Source organism: Erpetoichthys calabaricus, chromosome 3 (genome assembly GCF_900747795.2).
Source record: "Erpetoichthys calabaricus chromosome 3, fErpCal1.3, whole genome shotgun sequence".
NCBI classification, from domain to species: domain Eukaryota; kingdom Metazoa; phylum Chordata; class Cladistia; order Polypteriformes; family Polypteridae; genus Erpetoichthys; species Erpetoichthys calabaricus.
This window is the reverse complement of record NC_041396.2, coordinates 20339235-20363550: the sequence shown is the minus strand read 5'-3', so window position 1 is coordinate 20363550 and position 24316 is coordinate 20339235. Positions and strand designations below refer to the sequence as shown.

Here is a 24316-nt window from a genome sequence, read left to right as displayed (position 1 = left end):
GCTGATGTAAACTGTTTAAAATGTAGGTGTCAAGAAAACATGAAATCAGCATTTTGATTTTTATATATGGTTAACGCGCGCCAACCTGTTGCGCAGTTTGTAGACGTCATTATTTAGTTACCACGGAGACGGAATTTACGCGGTGTATTTGCAGCAGGTTTCCGGGAACAACTAGAAGCCGAACGCGTGTTATAATCGGTATTTGATTTTCTTTTTTTATTCGACCGCTGTTGATATTTGTAGTGTTATTGTTGATACCATATTTTTTTTCTGAAAACTTCATTATGATTTTTCTGGTGGCGATTTTTTTTGTTTTGAAAACGATGTATGGTACTGTATGGAATTCCGAATGAAATGTAAAGAAAGTAACCAAAATTATATGAAATCAACGGAAAACAAAATGTAATCCCGATTGTGGTAGTTGAATTAAATGTACAGAAGACATCACGAATTATATAAAAGCAGTAGAAAACATGTTAAAGTAATGATGATAGCGGTAGTTCCCAAAGTACTATACAGTAGGTAATTTTTTGTCAATTTGAAGCCATTTTAATTTAGTATACTGTATAAGTATACAGCATGCTTTCATTTCAGTATTATTCAGAATCATACTTTTGTTTAATATACTTTGTCACATATAGTATATTCTTCCAATATATGTGTTCTGAAAGAAACAATTCTCTAATATATTTTATTTATGGCAAACTCAACTATTTTTGAATGGAGAATGTTGAAATTATGTGGAGGTAAATCATTTTAGAAGAAAAAATGGCCAAAATGGGACTTTAACCAAAGTAAAATGGATGTTTGAGTAGTTCAGATCTTATGAATGAAAAAAAAAAAACCACTGTACTGATCTCTAAAGATTAGAGTCGCAATAATGAGCTGGGAACCTGGAAAATACCAACACACACAACCATGTCAATATACGGTACAAGGGCATTCAAAAAAGTTTCTGCAAATTTTTTAACTCTGTTTATTAAGAATTCATCCATCCATCCATTTCCCAACCCGCTGAATCCGAACACAGGGTCACGCTGGAGCCAATCCCAGCTAACACAGGGCACAAGGCAGGAAACAATCCTGGGCAGGGTGCCAACCCACCGCAGGACACACACAAACACACCCACACACCAAGCACACACTAGGGCCAATTCAAAATCGCCAATCCACCTAACCTGCATGACTTTGGAATGTGGGAGGAAACCGGAGCGCCCCGGAGGAAACCCACGCAGACACGGGGAGAACATGCAAACTCCACGCAGGGAGGACCCGGGAATCGAACCCAGGTCCCCAGATCTCCCAACTGCGAGGCAGCAGTGCTACCCACTGCACCACCGTGCCGCCCTTATTAAGAATTTCAAAAACAAATTACATCACTTTTCTACATAGTCACCTTTGTTTGCGATTCAATTTTCCCAGCGTCTTACCAGCTGTTTAATGCCTAAGTACTACTACTCCTGTCTTCATCGTTTCCAACGAAAATGTAAAAGTGGGGAAACTTTTTGAACGTCCCTCGTATAAGCAACTTTGGGAATTAAATAAACTAAAGAAAGATAGTTTTTTCTATAAAATTAAATTTCTTAAAGATAAAGCATACAAAAACATATTGCCACCACTCTGAAATATATTTTATTGTGTTATTTTGCAAAAATATTGTGTTATTTTGCAAATGAATTGTTTTATTTCGCAAAGATATTGCCTGCTGCAGTCAATGTGTGTTGTGCAATTGTGTACTCTGGTTATCTAGTGACAGTTAAATGACAAGAGAGGTTAAGCATGCGCATAGCCTTCAATCAAGTGCCCAAGAATTGAGCATATGTTATAGGCATACACTGTAAGTTTAATTCTGCGTCTGCTGAGGGGTAAATTAAATCTGCTCCTTTTAGGGTTACAGGGAGGTAGTCATCACCTCCGCAGCACTGGGTGTAAGGCAAGAAGTGAATGTGGTGCACAGTATGCCAGGGCTCAATTGCACAACCTTTCATAGCAAAGTATGCTACTTGCAGTCTAGTAGTAAAAACCTATAAATAAAGTATTGTTTGATTTTAATCCAGTCATTTGCTATAGATATTTTGAAATCATGAATCTTCTGTGGCATAGAAAAAGGGTATGGATGTTATTTACTTCTTTGCCCTTGCACAGCACATGAAGGACTGCATGTATTTTTTTAGCTGAATATTAATGACATATTTCCAGTTTTCAGTGTTTAAACAGGTATTTATCCACAGTTAAGCAAACTCACTGATACTAGTCAGTTCACGAATGCACCAGTGGGACATGTACACCACCAGCAGACCCTGGCATTGTGAATTGTGAGGCAGTAATGTTAGCTCTGCACTACCAGTCTGCCTATATGTTAAAACACCTGTACTAAACTTGGTAAAGTTTCAACCAATTAAAACTACAGTACACCCCTAAAATTCATGGGGGTTATGTTCCTAGAGCACCCGCGAATTGTGAAAAAACCGCAAATTTTGGATGTGGTTAAAAAAAAATGCCTATTTTTATAGTTTAAACCCTAAATATGCCCCCAAAACACTTTAATTTCAAACTCTGCTTAATACATTACTTAAAAATAAAGAATATAGAGGTAAACCTGCATACTGTACTGCTATGTGTCCCACAGTGCTAGAATGTAAAATACCAATGTTACCGCTATATGTACTGTAATTCATGCATGCGCATTTTCATTGCCAGAAGCCTTAGAAGGTGCAGGGTGTTTCGGTGGCATCTTGGGGCTTTAACCCTTAAGCTGCCACATACTTAGGGGTTAATGCATCCCCAGATGCCAAATACTTTTTTGCTGCACTTTAAGTAAACATCACAATTCACAAAGAAAAAGTGAAATGTTAATGGAACACATTTTTTTCATGCAAAGAGCATCATAACACTGATCATTTTACACACTGCTAATGAACTGTAAAAACTATTTAAAAAACTACTGGAACAATATGTACAAGGTGCAACTGACGCCATGGATGAAATTCAGTAAATCACAGAGCCAACTGCGCTTGAACTGGCTGCACTCAAGCACACTGAGGTAAGTGCTGATGCTTATAGGCTAGTCTAGTGCAGTGGCTCAATCCCAGGGAGAGTGAGGCTGCAGGGTGTCATGCTTGGATCACAGAATTGCACAGAAACACAGGAGATTGTAGAGACAGGAACTTTATTCAAACACTTCAAACAAACATGTCTCTTTCATAAATAAAACGAGCTCAGTATGCAGTTAGTTCTCGATTAAAGAATAGACAAACATCATAGGGGAGCACAACGGGAACGGGACTTCCAACAGGAGCAGAGGAAGCCTGGGGGTGGAGAGAGAAACAAAGCAATCAGCCAAAAAGGACAGGTGCAGTTCAGGCTTTCAAGTATGTGTAGCGTCGCGCAAGAAGCCTATCACGCGACTGAGCAGCCGCAAGTAAGCCCAGCAAGTAAGAGTGCAATGTGAAAGTAGTCTATCAGCGTTTTTTTTAAGAGGGGTTTTTTGAGGAGTGTCTGTGTCCTCTAGGGGTGCGTTCAGCCCCCCTGCTCACAAGGGGCTGGCAGTGGTCGTGATCTGGCTGCTCAATGAATGTGTGGCACCGACTGACCCGCACGCACTCACAAACAGAGACAAACTGGCAATCAAACAGCAAATAAAGGATGTAATGAAAACAAATGAAATAAATGAAAACAATGATACCACCCCTGTTTCCCCTGAGGCTATTACACATTAAATACAACAAAACACACACAGTAAATCATGAAAAACGGCAATGGATGAAATGTAATGATGAAAATAGATAGCCCAGAGATCCGCACGTTGAATGGGAATGTAAACATAGTCCTACCGCTAGTTCCTGAAATGGTGAAGACAGGTGGACGGGTTCAGGAGCGCTGCTTTCTTTGCAGGATGGCCATGAATCCACTTACAGTCCTTATGTACACAGGCAGACAACCACGAAACGATGCAGGACAAAGGATAAGTACAGGTAACCCACCAGAAGGCAGACAGACAGGAACTTGAAACACAAGTTACAAAAACTTTTTTTTTGCTTTTGGTCACTGGCCCCCTTTTTAAAAGCCACGCTGACATCCTTTGACTCCAACAGCCCCTGAACCCTCAGCAGAACACCAATCAGAGCCACTGCAGGGACTGCTGGGAGTTGCAGTTTCAAATTCTATTGGCTACTTTCACCATTCCAAGCTGCATTTTCCTCTACAGTTGCTTCCTGTTCTCTCTACAGTACAGTATTGCCATGAAAAAAGCCATAAAAATTGTGGAGGATATTTGCGGTTTCCGGTAAAAATTATTAGAAAGGATCTAAGGAAAAATCCGTGAATAACTGAGGCCGCAAACTCTGAACCGCGACTTCGCGGGGGTCTACTGTAAATCTATACATATAATTTTCGTTCAATTCTTGTCACTAGATCGTATGCTCATCATGCTTGAACCTTTCCTATAATGGCTGCCACTAGACAACAGACGTATGTGCATGCAGAATGTTACAGGCAGCAGGCAACATCTTTGCAAAATAATACAATAACTGGAAGAATAATTTGAATATTTTCCAAAATGATTGCAAAATAACACAGTTTTTTGTTTTGAGTGGCAATAATAAGCTTTAATAAAATCCTGATAAAAGAGAGATTTTAATTTTTTGGATCAGATCTGTCTACTAAACAAATTGGGGGGATCTTGTGATGATGGTAGAAGAAATCTGGGCACAGACCAAATAATTTTCAATTCATCTTAAATTTTGAGTATCAAACAATAAATCTGGTGCAATCATGTTTTTATCAATTTTAAATACAAGTGAAAATAAGGTCCATTTAATCTTTTGGTGCAATAGGAAAAAATAATTTCATTTCTGAGTTAAATCAGTAAATTAAGCACATTTTGGGGTGTGCTTATAATAATGGCAGAAGCTTTTGAGCATGGTGATCCAACTTGAATACTGTCTGTAATGCTTAGTTTTCTTGTTTAAAAGGAAGACAGAATTTTGAAGTCAGGTAGTAATAGTCACTGATCACGGTGCCAGAATGTGTCAATGTTTTGCATGCTGATTAGCACATGAAAGTAAGACTTTCACTGTACTCTGTGTAACTATGAAGTTTTAGAATCTTCAAACACTGTTTTGGTTTCACTTGGCAAAAAAAATCTGAAGAGACACAGCTTACTAAAAACAAACTCTTGAACTCATTTTATAAATATATTGGTGCTCTGCAGGACAGACACAGTGGTGGTTCTGAAATCATAAGGTATTTTCATAATGTAATTAGTTTAAATTGCAGAATACAGAAGACAGCAATGGAAGATGCAAAGGAAATCAAAAGATTTTATTATGTTTTCTAGACAGTTAGAAAATATAAATATACCTTAAATAAACAGATAGAAGTAAACACTGAACAGTGTGAATATCTTAGATTTTTTTTTGTAATAATAATGGGACAATATGTTTGTGTAACATAATTGTACATTAATAAAAATGATTTGTGCTTTTTATGTCTTTTATATAATGTTGATAATTCCTCTTATTATTTTTGTACTCAATGTATTCATAATACCAAGATACAAGAAGGTGGGGCTTGAGCTACAATACCTTTGATTTGCTGTCATTTAATCTTGTCTAATGCCAATCATCATCACTTTGTTCTTGCTTTTTTCACAATTAAATTAACCTTGTCAGTGGAGATAGATTTTCTGGACCTCATGAGCAAACGATTGATATACAAAATGTGTTTTCCTTATACTGTCTACAAGTAGAAATTCTTGCCCGGCGGCCAGTGAGTCAAAGTCAATCAGGGACATGTTCATTTATACAAAGAAATATTATATAGTATATCACCTTAGATACAGTATACGTTGAACAGGCAGAGTTGTCTGGTGGCTAAAGCAGTGGATTTTAAACCATTATCACCTTTGACTTACACTGTGACATTAGGACGTGTATTAATCTGCTTCTGTGGCAGTTGTAAAAACCAACAAGCCAAAATCAACCAGAAGTGTACCATTTATTTTGGTATGGCAATTTCTTCACCAGAATACTGATTCAAAGCGCTGTAACAGATATGCTGATAAAATGTAAATTATACATTCCTCCATCAATTTTACATAATACTTAACATACACACATAAAAATACACATTGGTTTAGATAGGTATGGATGTGTGCAGACTGTTGTATTATAATACTGGTACAAGTGCTGCATGTGTGAAAGTTGCATGCTCTTCCTGTGTCTGTGTGAGTTTTGATCCAGGTACTCCAATTTTCTGCCTAGATCCCCAAAGATGTGCATGATAGGCAGAATGGCAACAACTATGTGGACCCAGTTAACGTGAGCATGTCCATTCCTGAAATGAACCGAAAACAAGTCCATAGTCACAGAAGGATGATTTAGTTATCTGTTAACCCAACCAAAAGGTATGCAAAAAGAAAACCAAAGTGCCCACAGAAAATCCCCAAAAATAAGAGGAGGACATGCAGTCTCCATATATACATGGCCAGTATGTAAACTCCGGACCCTAATAGGCTGAAGCACTAGCCCCTGTACCAGTCTTTTTTAAGTATATAATTCCTTTAATAATAGTATCTGTCAAACAGGCAGTGTGGCTCTGGGGCTTTAAATTGTAACGTTACAGGTTCAGTCCCCACTTCAGACTCATTATGTGGCTCTGAGAAAGTCGCATGTCTTGCCTGTGATTTAACTATAAAATGTCTAAACAATAGTAATCTATCCTGCTTTGGAAAACTGTCTTAGTTAAAAGCAACTTCCATGAAAAAGTTGTGGTCTCTGAGTCTGATAATTTGTTTTCTTGATACCAGTATTTAAAATATTCTAAGTAAATGATCATTATTATATGGCCTGAAATCCTAAGGAACAGGCCCCAGGATCCCTTAAAAAACATAATTAAAAAAATACAATAAAAGATTTATACTCTGTGCCATCTGAAACCACCCAACAGCAATTTTGATTGTAATCAGTTTAGAAATAAGAAAAAAAAAAAGTAAATATAGCAATGAAAACACTGGGCCCAACAAAAACTAGCGTCATTATCATAATGTTTATACCATTCAATGATAGCATCACTTTCCCGGAGGATGTAAGCCTCCCTGTCACGAGAGACTGGCTTGTTTATCAACTCAAAACTAACTGCTCTTCACCCCAGGGATCCATCATAAGAAAATGTATGCAATCATGGTGACCACAGGAACGATGGAGGTGTGGTCTTGACTAGAGATCATACAAGATCTTCCTAAACCCAGAGACTGTGGTGGCATCATTAGTTGTCTAATATGCAACAGTATTTTGTGCATACCAGAAATCACTTACTTACTTGCTTGAATTTACTTAAACTGTCACTTGCTACTGGGATAGATTCTGTCCTTCTGTGACCCAGAGTGTTAAACAGGTTTGAAAAGGTTATGTTGCGTTATTCTGGTCTCCAACAGCCATTTCCTAAATCCACTTACTGCAATTTAGGGATGCTGCTTCAGTGACACAAAGCAGGGGTCAGCCCGAAACTGAATGTCAGTCCATCACAGGGAACATTCATATTGGGCCAATGTGGAATTCCCATTTTATCTAACCTGCATGTTTTCGGAATCTGGAATTAGGAGAACTCAAAGAAAAATGCATGTTGACATACAGTATGGAGAACATGCACTCTCCACACAAAAAATGAATCAGTCACTGATTTAAACCCAACACCTGTAATGCAGCAGTACCAACCATTGCATAACATTCACCTAACCATTATGCTTTCCCATGATAATGCATCTTTTTTAATCAAGGTCACCTTAGCAATTGATTCATTATTAATACATTGGTATTGTTAATTCTCATTTACAAATGTTTATTTTTGTTACAACTGACTTAATAATTAAATTTATATGGCACTTTAATAGCCTACTCAAAGGGCTTTACATAGACGGGGAAACTGTATGTTCACCACACATTAGCTATTAAATGGTGAAGGGGTGAGTGAGACAATTAGCTAGTAAGGGACAAGGAATGACTAGGGGGTCCGAATAACGTGATAGACTATGTAGTCAGAAAATCAGGAAGCACCCTACTCCTTTTCCTTTTCAAAGGATTCTGAGGAATCTTTGTGACCACAGAGGGTGAGGACCTTGATTTTACTTCCCACCCAAAGGACGGCACTATTTGTAGAGCACATTGCCCCCATTGGGGCACTGGGATCCACACACAGACCACAGGGGTAAGCGCCTCTTGCTGGCCTTGCCAACACCTCTTCCAGCAGCAACCCAAGTACTGGCCAAGCCCTAACATGCTTAGCTTTTAGGCAGATAGGCTATTCTGAAGTGCAAGTGGTATGGCTGCAGGAAATATTTTATTCTGTTGTAAGCTTGCTATACTTTGCTACCATGTGATGGTGTGCTCGGGGAAGGGCGCTGCATAAATCAAGCAATTTGATTGGCTTTATTGGTGCTATTCAATTTACAGTGCCCATAAAAAGTATTCACTCCCTTGGAAGTTTTCACATTTTATTGTGATACAACATTGAATACTAATGGATTTAATATGGCATTTTTTACAATGGTCAGCAGAAAGAGACTCTTTAATGTCAAAAGGAAAACATCCCTTCAGAGTAATCTAAATTAATTACAAATATGACATGACAAATGATTGATGATATAAGTTTTCACTCCCTTCAAGTCAGTATTTAGTAAATTAACCTTTGGCAACCATGAAAGCCTTGAGTCTCTTAGGTCTTTCTCTCTCTGTCAAGCTCTGTCAGGTTACCTGGTGATTGCAAGTGAACTGCCTTTGTCAAGTCCAGCCACAAATTCTAAATCATCAGACCACAGAACCTTCTTCCAGCTGACTTCATACTCTCCCAGATTTAATATGTGTTTTGACACTTAATCCCATAATATAATTACAGGGATTTGGGGGGTATTTATTTTTTTAAATGCGGCAAATGATAGTCATCTTATTATTTGTATTACATTTTTTTTGGTTGGCACATACAGTACTGCAGCCATACTTTGTATTGCTTTTAACAGTTTTTACAGTGTTTTCACAGATGTTTAATAAGTAATAAATATTATGACAAACAGCACACACACACACACACACCCATATTAAATACACACCAGAACGACTAAAAAGAATTTTTCTGACTTGGCTAAAGATAAAAAGAGCAGTCGCACTGACATGAGGTATTATAAAGAGCCATTCTCCCCAGAAGGCTCCAGAAATAGCTGAATGGGTTTTGGGAATTACGAGTTTCTTTTATCACATTATGTTTATTGGAAATTTTGAGTTGAATTCCTTTACTTTTTATTGTTGCTATAAGTTAGAATGTATATAGTTGGGTGTGATTGTTCTATAATAACAGCTGGAAAATCGACTCAATCATAACAACACTTGGAAGATAACAATTTCACCCGTTACTGCAAATGAATGGAAATGTTGCTTATATCAAGAAACTGAACAACGCCTGCACTCTTAAAATGAATGGTCCTAAAAATAGCACTTTACTGGGTTGTGTGGGTCCTTGTAGACCTGTTTCATTCCGTGAAAGGTTCTTTGCATATGTGATTCAATTTGGGGGGGGGGGGAGGGGGGGTAAGGCTACTGAAGAGATTCCTAATATCTGAACAAAACAGAAATGTTTAATGTCTAGTGGGTGACCTACCGATACAACAGATCAAGAAAACCTGAACTTATCCCGTGTTACTGCAAGAGTCCTTTAAAATCACATGGTTATTTATGGAACCTGTTACGGATATAAATATTTGTTTCTGGAATGTTAATGCAGATTGTTCTTTTGCAAAGAAAAAAAAGGAAAAATTGTTCCCTTATGGTATAACCCTGAAGGAGCACCCTGGCACTTTATCGTTGCGCGTGTACGGTTGGATTCGGCGGATTTGGCGAAGGGACGTGTGAACTGCCTGACAGTGGAGTCTGAGGTGACTGTCGCTCAGTATCACGCAGTCCCATCCTGTTGCAGCCCACACTTCGCTCCACTTTCTCCTTCAATAAAATTCTATTTGCTCTTCTCACTAATGGAGCAGTTTGCACTCTATTAGCAGACAGATGAGTGTCATTGTCTACCGGGCAGCTCCGCTCGTCCCCACAGTTTCTGCTGAAATGCAAACACACCCTGCTCGATCGAAGTCTGCGCCGCGAGAGTTTCGATCTTCTTTGCAATTGTATTGTAATGGCTTTTATCTTTAAACCTAGAGACGGAGATCACAATGAACTCCGGATCAAAGAGCCGGGGGAGTAATTAGAGAGAAACGCCCTTCTCCACCCGTGGGAAAAGCGCTCACACCAGTAAAGGCGGTGACAGCGAGGGATACCTGCGACAGGCGCTATAAACAGCGAGATAACCGGCCGTGATTGCGGCGAGCAGCGTCTTCCGTAATTTGCAATCAGTCAATTAAATTTACATACACGTATTTTATCCAAAGCCTCCTCCTTCGAGTTACACTTTTATCATGAGAATAAACGGCGTGAGCTTCAGGGTGTTAACGAAATTACGTTATCATCGCTTAAGTACAAATTACCTAGATACAAAATGCAGAAAAATGGTTAATAATCACTAAAGATTGAGTGCTTCTTTATATCTGAGATGCCGTTTTTTGGTTCTTAAAATGCTAGGTAAGTGGATTTGGAGAAGATTAAAATGGACGCCCCTAATTTGTGATAAAACTTTTATTTTACTGCGGTGGTTCTGGCGCAGTGCCCGGGGATTTGTTCCTGCCTTGCGCCCTGTGTTGGTTGGGATTGGCTCCAGCAGACCCCCGTGACCCTGTGTTAGGCTATAGCGGATTGGATGATGACTGACTGACTGACTTTTATTTTATAGAGTGCCTTTATATGGCGCTTTATATGCAGTAGTAACTTTGTTTAATGTGTAGACATTTAAATCACTAAGTCGATCGACTTTTCCTGGATTTCGTTTGTAAAACAAATGAAAAAGGGAGAAGACGAGTGGAACTGATCATGCAGCGGTTGTTTGTATAGCGTCTTTCATATTGAGTTTAATACGTTACATCTGTCTCTGGATTTCTACAAGGGTGAGCACTGGCAGGTTAAAAGACTTTCTTATGGTTCACAAACCTCACACCGTAGTAAATATTTAAAAATAAAGGTTTCCAAAGTGGTTCTTCGTGGGATGCTATTGGAGAACAATCCACATGAATGTTCCAGAAAAAAACTGTTATTTAGATCTGTAACAGGCTCTATTAAAATAAATAAATAAAATTAAATGAATAGATGATACCATATTGGTGCAATTCCAATGGCTTCACGACTTTAAAATGCCTCTTGCCACATTATATCCTAATTGTATAGCCAATTATACATTACACTTGTCTGTTTTGCCTACATATCTACAGGTTAGGTGAACTGGTCCCAGTGTGTGTTATATGTGTGAGTGTGCTGGGTTGTGCTGGACTGTGATTGTTCCTGCTTTGCCCTTGGCGCTTGCTATATAGGCTCCAGCTTCCCTGCGACCATGCTGAGAATAAGTGGATTTGAAAATAGATGGATGGAGGTAGGGTGGCACTGTGGCGCAGTGGTAAAACACCTGCGTCACAGTAAGGAAAGCATTTGATGAGGTGCCACATGAGAGGTTGGACATCAAACTAAAAGAAGTTGGAGTTCAGGGTGATGTTTGTAGATGGGTGCAGAATTGGCTCAGACACAGGAAGGCAGGGGGTGATGGGAGAGGAACCAAATCAGAATTGGCTGATGTTAAGAGTGGTCTTCCACGGAGTCAGTGCTATTTTTAATAAATATAAATGATTTAGACAGCAATTTCAGTGTTCAGAAGCCATTAAGAAGGCTAACAGAATGTCAGGTTATATAGCGCCTTGATGTGTGGAGTACAAGTCACAGGAGGTTCTGCTCAACCTTTATAACACACTGGTGAGGACTCATCTGGAATACTGGGTGCAGGCTACAACGAAGGACATAGCAGAGCTAGAAAAGGTCCAGAGAAGAGCAACTAGGCTGATTAGAGGGGCTACAGAAGATGAGTTATGAGGAAAGATTAAGAGAGCTGAGCCTTTACAGTTTAAGGAAAAGAAGATGAAGAGGAGACCTGACTGAAGTGTTTAAAATTATGACGTGAATTAGTGCAGTGGATCGAGACGGTGACTTTAAAATGAGTTCATCAAGAACATGGGGACACAGTTGGAAACTTGTGAAGGGTAAATTTCACACAAACATTAGGGAGTTTTTCTTTACACAGAGAACCATAGACACTTGGGATAAGCTACCAAGTAGTGTGGCAGACCGTAAGACTTTAGGGACCTTCAAAACTTGATTTGATGTTTTTTTTTTAGAAAAATTAGGTGGATGGGACTGGCAAGCTTTGTTGGGCTGGCTGAATGGCCTGTTCTTATCTAGATTATTCTAATGTTCTAAGGAGATCAGGGTCCATGCCCCAGGTTCTCCCCATGTCTGCATGGTTTTCCTCCAGTTGCTCTGATTTCCCCCCACTGTCCAAAGACATGCAGGTTGGATGAATTAGCAACACTAAATGGTCTCCAGTGTGTGTTTGCCCTCCATCCAGGGTTTGTTCCTGCCTTGCACCCTATGCTATCTGGGATAGGCACCAGCTGCCCATGAACCCCCTGGGACTCTGGTCTGTATGGAGCAGATTAGAAAATGGCGATAGCATGCACTCCTTAAAATAACGGTTCTTTAATGGCATTTTATGAGTTCATTACTGGGTTGTGTGGTTCCTTGTAGAACGATGGCCTGACCAAGCACCATTTAATTCTTTGTATAATATGAAAAAAAAAGTGAAATCTTTCAAGTTTGGTAAGCTACCCAGCAGGACACTAACGGATTAAGAAAACCTGCTTGTGTTACTGTATACGAGAGTCCTTTTAAAATCACAGGCCACTGGTATTTCACAAATCTGTTACCATCTGTTCATGATTATTAACTATATGGAGCTTGCTTTGGATTTAATAAATAAAGGCTCTTTTTGGAACCTTCATGTGGACGAGTCTTTTGATAAACTAAAAATGGTTCCCCTATGGCAGCTCTCTGAAGAACCACTCTGGTGCCTTTAGTTTTAAGAGTGATGGATGTATGGATGGATTATTAGGGTCCTCTTCACAGCCCAAAGAGACAATTCCATATGCACAGAACCCCTCCTAGAATGAAATGCTGCTAAACCAGCAGCGCCAATAAATAATTATTATTTTTCGAGTATACAGGCTTCAGTGTCAATAAAGGAAAAGCAAACTCTTAGGATGGAATGATCTGCGTATAGATAGTAGAGAAGCACCAGCTCCAGCACACATTATCCATCCATCCATTTTCCAACCCGCTGAATCCGAACACAGGGTCACGGGGGTCTGCTGGAGCCAATCCCAGCCAACACACGGCACAAGGCAGGAACCAATCCCGGGCAGGGTGCCAACCCACCGCAGGACACACACAACACACTCACACACCAAGCACACACTAGGGCCAATTTAGAATCGCCAATCCACCTAACCTGCATGTCTTTGGACTGTGGGAGGAAACCGGAGCGCCCGGAGGAAACCCACGCACCCACGGGGAGAACATGCAAACTCCACGCAGGGAGGACCCGGGAAGCGAACTGCGAGGCAGCAGCGCTACCCACTGCGCCACCGTGCCGCCCAGCACACATTATATTTTATATAATATATATTTTGATGTATATTTATATCTTTTATGCATAAAGCACCATTTCCGTGCTCAAAGCACTAACATTGAATTACATACACATATATCCTGTAACGTTAAGAAAGAAAAAAAATCATACTTTACTAATCATAAAGATTTCAGTTATTTGGTGATAAGACTGTCTTGTATACTATGGCAAATTAAACGAAATAAACGCTGTTTTTTTTATCCTAGAGCAATAATTTATGAAAAGTATGCAGTTCAGGTCTTACAGCACTTAACAAATTCTTTATTTATAGTGCCTTTCATTTTTCACCATATTACAGAAGTACGGTATTAATTATGCAGAACATAAAGACGTTAAAATTAACGTTCACCTATTGAATGATTAAAGCATTTTGGAATATTTCAAATATATCTTTATGACTCTGATATTCATAAAACCATGTTTCATGACTAACAAATAATACCGGTCTTGCTCCACTTCATCTTTCCCCACCTCTTTGTGGGGTCGATGTTTTTATCGTGAAACAAATGCCATTTTTGAGGAGTTCCAAGTGAATAATCAATCGCAATAAAACGGGTCTGTATGACGGGTGGTCAAATACTGAAACCTTAAAATCTGTAAAAGCGTTTTGTGTCTCCAGCAGTGACGACTGATTGCAAAGACTTGTCTGCCCCTCCCAAAAACCACTCAGACACAACCGACCGTCCCGAGTGTGGGGCTCGCAGTCTCCGTCCCGAGTTCGATACGAGCCCTCTCCTCCACACTGACCAGTGTCTGGCTATATTTCGGTAAGAATTATTAGTATTGATTATTATTTTAATGTTATGATTTTATTTTTAATTTTGACAAGTCCATACAATTAAGTTTGAAAACTTATTCTTGATAACGGGGATTGTGCTACGCAGAAATGAGTTGATGGGTTGAATAGATTCTTCTCAGTTTGTCATATTATACCTATTAAAAGTACCTGGAACATTAGGACATCTTTGCTATTGGCTAAAGAATTGAGCTTGATGGACTAAATTGCCTCCCGTCGTTTGTCAATTTTCTTACGCTGTTATTATTAAGTATCCGGAAGAGATATTAACACATTTTATATTTCTATATCTAAACAAATGAGTTTCGCGAACTGACGGGTATCGTCTCGTTTTTGTCAAATTTCTTATGTTCTTATGAAGAATCGAAGCGAGATCGGAGATGTCAGTGATGTCGTTGATTGTTAACAGTCGGCAAGCAGGCAGCTGCGGTGAGGTCAGCAGCTCGTTGGAAGTGTGCGGCCGCTTATTCATTCAATGAGATCGGAGTCGTGCACTGCAGTGATGTGTGGAGCGCAGCTGGACAACCCTAATCCGCGATAAGAAAAAAAACAAACAACAGCATTTTACTTTATAATGTGAACCCGTGATAAATCATTAGAATCTTGTGTCGGGTGGAGATTTTTCGACAGATCTCAATCTTTATTTTGCACCGCGTCTTGGTATCATGGTACTAATGGAAATGATTGTGCACTTAATGTAGGGAGATCGTGCATTTCAAGCGGGTGTTTAATTTCACCAGATAGCTGATTTATCTTCGATTCAATCATTTTGACATTCCATCCATCAAACCAGCTATCAATTTCTGAACTTAATCCAGTTAAGGCTCTCAGGGAATTGGAGGGTTATAGAGTCCTCCCAGTGTTTGTTGCTTTTTGCATATATTAAATAAGAAATTCTTCGACCATGTATTAAACCCTGAGCCAAATACAAAGTTATGTCCCGTATGTTCGTGATCGTCCTTTGTGTCGAAGGGGCTCGTGTCTGCCTTATGTCAGCTTCTTCTGGGTCCTGAGAGTGCATTAGACGAAGTGATGGACTGATGCGGTACAGTATATGATTCATGCGCGAACACCAAGCCTCGTGTAACACACAGCTCAGGGCGGCGTACCTGATTGGCTGCTGTTGCTTTCTGTTCCACCGGAATCTCATATGCATACAATCGGATTTCTGTTTGGTGAGAAAGCTTTGTGTCTCAGTGGGATTGCTGATTAGTTATAGCAGACTGGACTGATTCAATTCACAGTGAAATGTCCCCATTCTTTACATATCAAGTCATTTTCTAACCTGCTTAATCCTCACCACAGTCCCATTTGGTGGGGGTGTGGGGGTTGCACAAGGCAGGGACAAACCCTGGACATTGCCATCCTATATTACAGGGAGAAAACACACACACACGAGTGAATTGGCACTAGTTCACCTAACCCGCACGCCCGCATGTACAGTGTGGAGCAGAGCGAGGAAACCCACACAGACACAGGGAGAACATGCAGAATCCACGCAGAGCATGAACCCTCATCTCAACACTGGGAGGCAGCAGCGAGACCACTGCACCACCACGCAGCCCTTACTTACATAACGAATGTTGTATAGGGCGGCACGGTGGCGCAGTGGGTAGCGCTGCTGCCTCGCAGTTGGGAGACCTGTGGACCTGGGTTCGCTTCCCGGGTCCTCCCTGCGTGGAGTTTGCATGTTCTGCCCGTGTCTGCGTGGGTTTCCTCCCACAGTCCAAAGACGTGCAGGTTAGGTGGATTGGCGATTCTAAATTGGCCCTAGTGTGTGTTTGTGTGTGTCCTGCGGTGGGTTGGCACCCTGCCCGGGATTGGTTCCTGCCTTGTGCCCTGTGTTGGCTGGGATTGGCTCCAGCAGACCCCCGTGACCCTGTGTTTGGATTCAGCGGGTTGGAAAATGGATGGATGGATGGATGTTGTATAAAACGTCCTTAAAACAAATTACTTTGGTGAGTCTAACCAAGCAAGATAGGGCACAAGCGGTTGTAAAGTGCTCTACAGTGGTGTTCTAAACAGAAAGGAGCTGCTGTATATTAAATCAATTTTGACCAACTGTTATGTATTTATCTGCATGTATTTATCAACTTTATATACCCCCCTGTATTTTCCTCCAGATACCACAATCCCAAAGAAGTGTTCGATTCATTAACTGGCATTGTGTGAGTGTGTCCATCAGTCAGCCCAGTAATGGAATAGATTGCCATCCGGGATTGTTTTGCCCAGTGCTTCCAAGATAGACTGCAGATCTCCCCAAACCCCCTTAGCAGGACATGATACATTATATTATATTAGAAGCTTACACGGTGAAGTCATATCAAAATATCCACAGTACAAGAAACTACCCATTGAATAAAATGCTTAAGTTAAGAACAGAAGGGGTAATAGTTAGTCCTGGGTACTCCCTGTATGGAGTTGCCATGTTCTACATGTGCACATGGATTTCCTCCTGGTGCTCCGGTATCCTCTGACAGTCCAAAGACGTACAGTTGAGGTGGACGGGCGATGCTAAAGAGGCCCCTGATCTGTGTGTGTATGTGTTCACTCTGTGATGGACTTGTGCCCGATGCATGCTGGGATTGGCTTTAGTTGCCCTTTGACTCTGCTGTCATTTAGTGGGTTTAAAAAATGGATCTATCAATGGGTAATAGTTAAATATTAAGATACTAGTCATTTAGCCTGTTACAATAACGGGCGCTAGAACAGTAGTGCATAAACATTAGTAGGAACAGTCTATATTAAATGGCAAGGGACTTTGACCTCATTCTTTTTGTTGGTCGTATTTTTCTTTCTTTCAGCCTTTCTTTTGTTGATGTTTACTTGCTGAGCTGACCGTTCTTCATGGGCTGCCGCCGTGTATTGTGTGTCTTTAATTTTCTGTGACAGTAATACTGTCTTGTACGGCTCTATTCAATAAGGGCGCGCACAAAAAAGCGAGCTTCAAAAGGGCGACCTCAATTGAGCGCAGCGAATAAAGGCGTTCATAGATAATTTAGTTCAAATGGCTCTGGAATATGTGAAGAGCAACAAAGGTGCAGATCTTTATTTACGCGCGCCTTTATTCGCTGCGACCAATTGAGGCTCAACTTTTTGTGCGCACCCTTATTGAAGGATACTGTCTTGTACGTCCGTAATATACCTTTAATTTCCTCTCGCAGTAATACTGGTTTGTATTTCCGTAAAACGCCTCTAACTTTCTCTGACAGTAATATCACGCATCGCACCGTGCCCCGCGCATGCGCACTTCACCAGAAGACACCCACACACGGACACCTGGACGCACATAGGGATTTTATATATATAGATACTAGGGGGCTTTGTCCCCTGCTCGCTTTGCTTGCCAGTCCCCGGGTGGATGTTATGCACTAGCCACTTTGCAGCTCTGTTGCTCACGTATGTTGAAGCAGATGTACAATTTAAACAGATAGTTATTTTCATGGGAATTGTTACATATGCATAATAGAACTAACTATTTTACATTACAGCGAGTAATTACCCATAGTAAAAAATAGTAAAACATAATAAATTGAAAAAAAATTATGTTTCATGTTGCGTTAGAGGTATTCGTTGCATTATACGTTTTCCTTCTGTTTGGCTTTGAAATTAACACGCAAATACTTTTTAAACTTACACTTTTACTTTACTGTAAAACTTCAGTAAAAACAAATATTTGGAATTTACTTTTCGTCAATATTGCTTTGAACTTTGATTCCGTGTTTGGAGTTTCATCGTGACAATGCAACATATAACTCCCCGTGAGTGAATTTCGTTTCTTTCTCTCTAATAAATAGGCTTTTTCGAACGTTTGTCCCTATTATTTGTTAATTGTCATAGCAAAAGCTATTCTAACGGGAAACTGTAAACATTTTAATACGAATGGCATATCAAGATCTCCTTTGGCGTCTAATGTTATCCCCTGAATATGTACTATGTTACCGTTACGTTAAAATTTTACATGTCAGATTAGTTAATGGCGGCACGGTGGCGCAGTGGGTAGCGCAGCTGCCTCGCAGTTGGGAGACCTGGGGACCCGGGTTCGCTTCCCAGGTCCTCCCTGTGTGGAGTTTGCATGTTCTCCCTGTGTCTGCGTGGGTTTCCTCCGGGCGCTCCGGTTTCCTCCCACAGTCCAAAGACATGCAGGTTAGGTGGATTGGCGATTCTAAATTGGCCCTAGTGTGTGCTTGGTGTGTGGGTGTGTTTGTGTGTGTCCTGCGGTGGGTTGGCACCCTGCCCGGGATTGGTTCCTGCCTTGTGCCCTGTGTTGGCTGGGATTGGCTCCAGCAGACCCCCGTGACCCTGTGTTCGGATTCAGTGGGTTGGAAAATGGATGGATGGATGGATTAGTTAATTTTGGATACAACTAATCTTATCCTATTGCCTAGCCCATCACTCGGACATAAATTACACAATAACATTACGATACATCCTTCTTTCTACAGTAATTTAGCCGGTGGAAGACCGTACGGTGTTAACGGTTGTACATATTCTTCGTGATATTGTAAGTTGATGTTTTCATCTTCTTCACCATCACCACCAACTGTCCCATCATAGTCTATTGATACGCATTTAACCGATTTGCCGTCTAACCGATCGACAATTTTCGCATTAATTCGCTTGACTTCATTGTATCTCTGTGCTAGGATTGCCCGTGTACTCATTTTTTCTGTTGATAACCCTTTGGGATCAAATTCTTCAATAATAATTTGGACATAATACGTCTTCTTTTATTGGGAACTTAAAGTGAGGAAAACGTAAAAATGTATAAGAGCTGAGAGCACAGGAACTGTGTCTGACAAAAGCATTCACATGAATGAGAGGTGAGAGGACCGCGGGTGTGGGCCGTGAACTGGAAATAGTGGAGAGGAGGGCAGGACTTGAAAAAATCTCTTGGCAATAGACTCATCTTGTCTCAAGATTTTCTTTTATAATAGAGAGATTTTTTTTTTCTAAATAGTGTTTTGGAAAGCTTTATATAGTTATTGTGGTATTAAATACTGCTGGATTCATTTGTGACATTAGTTTTTTTTTTTTTTGCTTTGGTTTAATTATAGCTTAAATATTCTCATGTCTTGTACGGGGTGGCACGGTGGCACAGTGGTAGCGCTGCTGCCTCGCAGTTATGAGACCCGGGTTCGCTTCCCGGGTCCTCCCTGCGTGGAGTTTGCATGTTCTCCCCGTGTCTGTGTGGGTTTCCTCCGGTTGCTCCGGTTTCCTCCCACAGTACAAAGACATGCAGGTTAGGTGCACTGGCGATTCTAAATTGGCCCTAGTGTGTGCTTAGTGTGTGTGTGTGTGTCCTGTGGTGGGTTGGCACCCAGCCTGGGATTGGTTCCTGCCCTGTGCCCTGTGTTGGCTGGGATTGGCTCCAGCAGACCCCCGTGACCCTGTGTTCGAATTCAGCGGGTTGGAAAATGGATGGATGGATGGATGTCTTGTACGGTGTCATATTGTTTATTATGGATGCCACCATTTTGTGGTGCTCACTTCTGCATTGCTATTGGAACCGCGTCGCTTACAATGTCACTTTCACATCAGGTAAAAGGTCAGTGGCGTGTACTTCCTGGTAATCTGTGATCGGATTGTTATTGTGTGATTTAACGTGTGCATTTGAACTACATTTACATTTCTTTGCTGAGCAGACACTTTTATCCAAAGTGACTTACAAGTAAGGTAAACAATTGAGTAACATTAGGCTTGGGCCCGTTTTTGCAGCAGGTGTAGTAATAATAATAATAATAATAATAATACATTTTATTTATATAGAGCCTTTCCCATGCTCAAGGCACTTACAGAATATAATAAAGAATGGCAGCATATACAGTATATAGCATTGTACAAACCAGATAAATAAATAAAGAAGATTAAGACAGTGAATTCTGAAAAAAAAAGAAACAGACAACATAATTGCTGGTCTCGCGCACACACACAGGTTACATGACCATCTTGACAGAGAAGTAAACTGAGAGAAGGGTAATAAAGTCAAGTAGAGCTAAAAGCCGTCCTGAACAGATGAGTTTTGAGTTGTTTTTTAAAAGAATTCATGGAGTCAGCTGACCTGATTAATTTCGGTAGGTCATTCCAGAGTCTGGGCGCTATACAGCTGAAGGCCCTGTCACCCATGGAGTGTAGATTAGTGAGGGGCACAACAAGATTGCCAGAATCAGAGGATCTTAGTGGGCAGACAGGTCACTGATGTAGTTTGGAGCGAGGTTATTTAAGGCTTTGTAGGTTATTAGTAGTATTTTAGATTCGATTCTGTAAGACACAGGGTGCCAGTGAAGATGGAGCAGGATGGGTGTGATGTGCTCGCTGCTGCTGGTCCGAGTAAGGACTCTTGCAGCTGAGTTTTGAATAAGCTGGAGCTGTGATATAAGATTAGAAGGGGCACCTGCCAGTAGGGAATTACAATAATCGATGCGGGATGTGATAAAAGCATGGACAAGTCTCTCAGCATTAGAGAAGGAGAGGAAGGAGCGAACACGGGATATGTTATGGAGGTGAAAGTAAGAAAGTTTCTTAATGTGATTTATGTGGGCGGAGTAAGAGAGGGAGGAATCAAAAATGACACCAAGATTCTTTACAGTAGGAGCAGGTCTGATGAGATCACCGCCAAGATGGACTTGGAAGGAGCTCATTTTATTAAGTTGCATTTTAGTCCCAATTTCAAGGAGTTCAGTTTTATTGCAATTTAATTTTAAAGAGTTCTGCTCCATCCAGGTTTTAATTTCACTAAGGCAGGTTGTGAGCTGAGAAAGCTCTGATGAAGTTCCACTTTTAACATTGAAATAGAGTTGAGTATCATCTGCATAAAAATGATAACCCAGTCCATAGCTACAGATAATATGGCCAAGGGGAAGCATATAAATACAGAAAAGCAGAGGACCGAGGACAGAGCCTTGAGGGACTCCTTGTGTGACTGGCGCTGAGCTGGATCTGCTGTTGCCAAGACTAACAAACTCTTGCCTATCAGTCAGATAGGACTTGAACCACTGGAGGGCAGTGCCAGAGATACCCAGCATGTTCTCCATTCTGGACAGTAGGATGTCATGTCTGACCTGAGTGTCAAATGCTGCACTGAGGTCTAACAGAATTAATATGCTGGTTTGTCCAGAGTCTGCTGCCATAAGCAAATCATTGGTTACCCGTAGCAGAGCAGTTTCACAGCTGTGCCGCACCCTGAATCCAGACTGAAAGGGTTCCATCAAATTATTAGATGTTAGGTAATTGGTGAGTTGGGAAGCTACAACACGCTCAAGAACTTTTGACAGGAAAGGTAAGTGGGAAATAGGCCGGAAATTGTTAAGATTGTCAGCATCAAGGCCAGACTTTTTTAACATTGGGGTTACAGAAGCGATTTTAAAAGTGAGCGGCACAGAGCCAGCGTCAAGGGATGAGTTTATTAATGTTGTAACAGTCGGGATTATGGCATGAAGGCAGGTAGTAGGACAAAAGTAACAAAAGTAGATTGGCACTAGTGAGAAGATATAAAACTAATTAATTTACAAACATAGGTTACAATTTAATAAAGCAATTACATTTAAACAAATAACCAAGAATATAAAGTATCACTGTGCAAAGGTTTTTTTTTTTCTTATTTCCAATTAGACAGGTATTCACAGAAGAGATGGGTCTTAAATATATTGAGGGAGTCAGCAGTAGGCACAGAGGTGGGCAGCTCGTTCCACCAACTCGGAACCACATAGGCTTGAGCTACGTGGCATCACCAGACGCTGTCCCCTGGCAGACTTGAGTACAGCACTTCACCAGGGTCTCCATATACTCAGGTGCTGACCCACTGACTTCTCTGTAGGCAGACATCAGAGATTTGCACTTAATGTGTGTTGCTACATGGAGCCAATGTAGCGACCTGAAGAGAGGAGTGACGTGTGCCCATCTCGGCTGGTCAAATACAAGACGGGCCTCTGCATTCTAGATCATTTGTGAAAGCACATGCGGGTACTCCAGTCAGAAGTGAGTTGCAGTAGTCCAGACGTGACAAGACCAAAGCCTGGACTAGATGTTATGCTGCATATTCTTGTCAGAGAAGGTCTGATCTTACAGATGTTGTGCAACGTGAACCTGCATGAATGAGAAACAGTAAAAATGTGGGCAGTTGCTCATCAGTCACCACCTCAAGGTTGTGTACTGACTTGGCAGGCGTTAGCGACGGTGAGCCAAGCTGTACGGAGGTGGGGAGTTGAACAGACTGGCTGGTTGGGATCACAAGAAGCTCGGTTTTTGCCAGGCTGAGCTGTAGGTGGTGGTCCTACATCCAGGTTGAGGTTTCAGTAAGACATGAAGAGACTGTAGCCCAGGGGTCTCCAACACGTCGCTCGCGAGCTACCGGTAGCTCACAACCCCTTTCCAAGTAGCTCGCCAAAGGGTTAATGAATCCTACATCAATTTGAAAACTTGATTAGTCAAATTAGGGGTGGGCGATCTTTCCAAAAAATCAGATCACGATCCACAATCTGAGTTACAATCTCTGTTTTCAATGTGGCATACACTTAAGAGAATATCCGGACTCAAACTCAACAAGACTTAAGTAACATTTTAAATATCAAATAAAGTTGAATTCAATTATTCTCTCGTTTGCTAGCTAAGCGGAGTTAAGGTACACACCCCGGAGCTGGCAAGTGTGTGAGGAAGGCCCCTCCATTCGGCCCGCTGCGTGTTTCTCGGATTTGCGCAAATAAATCGGTACCGCAAGTGAACGATGATACATAGCGAAATGAGAGAAGTCGCAAAATAAACCGGAATGTTCAAGCAAATTATAGAAAAAACCCGATCTAAATCCATTAAGTAGTTCTCTCAGACAGACAGACATTGGATTTTATATATTATATATTAGTAAACGTTCAAAATAATGTGCAGTTAAAGTCTCAACAGCATTCTCCACATTTCTGGAGCTTAGTAGAGTCAGATAACTATAAGAATCTTCACCGAGCAGCTCTGAAAATGTCGGCTTTGTTTGGGTCTCCATACCTCTGTGAGTCTGACGTGAATGTCATGAAATCAAAGTTCAGCACAAGACGGACAGACGAACATTTAAATGACTCCAGAAGAGTGAACCTGAGTGGCTCCACTCCACCAGACACCGGGCCTCTCTTGTTGAGTCATCTGACTGACTAAAAAACACCTGTGAATAAAGTGACACAGTGACATGTGACAAAATGACAAATGAAGAAGTCAGATCTGTGGATTTGGAATTGCATTGTTTTGTTTTGACAGCATTCATGTTTTAATTCAGTACTAGGAGATACACTAGAAAAGGCATACAGACGTACAAAATGCACTTTCAGGTGAACTCAATATTGTTTTGTGATGTTTTAATGCAAAATGAGAGTTGGTGACACCAACATTTTGTAAACGTTCAGGCAAAACAAGCTTATTCAGGTTTCTCCCATTTATTCCCTACAAGGTTTTTTGTTTTGGGAGTTTTTCCCTGTCTTCTTAGAGAGTCAATTTTGGGGGGCTGTCAAGAGGTAGGGCCTGTTAAAGCCCATTGCGACACTTCTTGTGTGATTTTGGGCTCTACAAAAATAAATTGTATTGTATTGTATTGTATTGTATTGTATTGTATAAGTCGAATGCGGAAAACTCACGCTATTGATCCAAGAGATTACGATATGCTAACGCCCACCTGAGAGAGTCTCCACGGAGCACACGGCCTTTTTGTTTCTCTCTATTGTGCCTACGTGACCACACGGTAATACCCAAACTATTCCAAAGCGACATTTGCACTGATTTGTGTTTGTTGTATCTCACACCCTCATACACCTTTATTGTTAGAGCAGCCCTTATCTACAATGGAGCGTTCGATCAGAAGAAGATATGAAGCTGGTTTTAAATTAAACG

The 24316-nt window shown here is 40.8% G+C and overlaps 1 protein-coding gene across 3 annotated transcripts in view; it reads left to right on the top strand.

Annotated features, from left to right (window-relative positions):
• Positions 1 to 154: 154 nt before the first annotated feature.
• Positions 155 to 24316, top strand: part of LOC114647796 (ras association domain-containing protein 8-like) — a 44236-nt gene continuing 20074 nt past the window's right edge. For 2 of the 3 annotated variants that reach the window (XR_007934377.1, XM_051924454.1), the window contains exon 1: positions 14312 to 14423. The gene's annotated coding sequence lies outside the window, so the exon portion shown is untranslated. Of the gene's footprint in view, positions 199 to 14311; positions 14424 to 24316 lie in introns of those variants that run through there. The other variant, XR_007934378.1, reaches the window with a different exon arrangement.